The sequence below is a fragment of the Cajanus cajan genome, chromosome 5, assembly GCF_000230855.2.
Source record: "Cajanus cajan strain Asha chromosome 5, NIPB_CcT2T_4, whole genome shotgun sequence".
NCBI classification, from domain to species: domain Eukaryota; kingdom Viridiplantae; phylum Streptophyta; class Magnoliopsida; order Fabales; family Fabaceae; genus Cajanus; species Cajanus cajan.
Window position 1 is genome coordinate 45,103,204 of NC_138521.1, and position 1,770 is coordinate 45,104,973.

The 1,770-nt window shown below is 24.5% G+C and overlaps 1 long non-coding RNA gene across 1 annotated transcript; it reads left to right on the plus strand.

Annotated features, from left to right (window-relative positions):
• The first annotated feature begins 416 nt into the window (after positions 1-416).
• LOC109792945 (uncharacterized) lies at positions 417-935 on the plus strand. Its single transcript, XR_002239258.1, has 2 exons — positions 417-507; positions 661-935. It is a non-coding gene; the product is annotated as an uncharacterized LOC109792945 (long non-coding RNA).
• The last annotated feature ends 835 nt before the right edge of the window (positions 936-1,770 follow it).

Genomic DNA, 1,770 nt, shown 5'->3' on the forward strand with positions numbered 1-1,770 from the left:
CCCAAAAAGGGTTACCTACAAACGATTCATGAAGGATTCTAACCAATAAGAAGTTATATTTAAAGTATCATTATGTAAATAATCATGGTGTGGAGTCATTAAGACGTCATAATCTGAAGGGTACTACAATTTTAATTTACTATAATTAATTTTTTGTGTGTGATAAATATAGTGAAGAAATCGTATTGTGAAGAGAAATTATTGTATACAGATAATATAGAAAAGAAAAATTATTGCATGAAGAATTTATGGCGAAGTTGTCCACTTTATTATAAGTAAGATAAGATTAAAATCTTTAAATAACATTAAATTCATTCAAACTGTATGAATTATATATATATATATATATATATATATATATATATATATATATATATATATATATATATAGTTTCATATCAACATTTAACTGTATTGAAGGTTTGAGTTCATTGTTCTAAAATCAAAATAAGATGAAGACTATCATTTCAGTTTTGATCGTTTTGCTTGTTCTTTCTATTGGGATTGGTATGCATTGCTTTTCACTTATTTCAGTTATTCATTAATTTAAGATTCTAGAGTTTTATTTATATTCATTTTTTTCATCAAGTTTCTGAATTTGAGATTAACTTATTTCTTTCATACGATGTTGTATTGAACATTGTATGTGTATCGGCATAGAAAATGAAGGGCCAGTGAAAGTCATAGAGGCAAGAAGTTGTGAAGAAAAATTATACGAGAATGATTGTCAAGAAAACAAGTGTAATGCAGATTGTCATAGGAAACATGGAAACTTAGCAAGTGGTATGTGCAATGCTATAGAAGATTGCATATGTAATTTTCCATGTTAAATGTTTGAACTTCTTCTCCGGTGTCGTTCCTATGAATGTTAGTTTATGTAATAGGCGATGCTGAATTGAAATAAAATAAATTTACTATTTGGGATTATATATTTATTTTATACTTCTAATACCATTTTAGAGTATGAGAATTTTTTAATTCATGCATGTTTTTACTTTAACATAGTCTGAAAATAGAGATAAAATTATTAGAAATCATATATATATATATATATATATATATATATAATATAGATAAATCTATTATTATTTTAATGTCAAAAAATCCTTCAATAAAATTTATTCACAAGTTATCAATGACATTTAATTTTTTTTTTTTTTTTGCAACTAGGTTTGTGGCACAAATACATATAGTTGTCATTAAGGTTTCTTAAGAAAAATAATTGAAATAAAATTCTTTAAAAATTAAAGGCCTATAAAGTAAAATTTTTAGTTTGTGATACATAGTCATAAAGACAATTATCTCTAATTAAATGTGAAATTTTAAGATAACTTTAAAATATTTATATTATATTAAAATAATAAAAAAAATAATATTAGCATGACAGTTTGATCTCGACACCAACATACTACACTAATTTAAAACTTTGATACAGTTTCTTAAGTGCAGTTGGTGTCATTTTCCAATAATAGTTGAAGTTTTACCTTAGTATTATGTAAATGCATTTAATACGCATCTCATTAATAAACATGTACGCATACTATTGAGGTAAAACTTCAATTTTAATTGATTGGAAAACAATATCAACCCCACCAAAAAATCCTGTACCTAAATTTTCTACTTGAAAACTAAACTTAAGATTGTGTTCTTTAGAAAAATGTTAATGCATGTGCTGGTTGAATTTAGTCAAGGATATTTTTTTATTATAGAAAATACAAATAAAAAGAAAGAGGTTATAAATATCATGTTCTTCCTGGGGATGTCAACGGA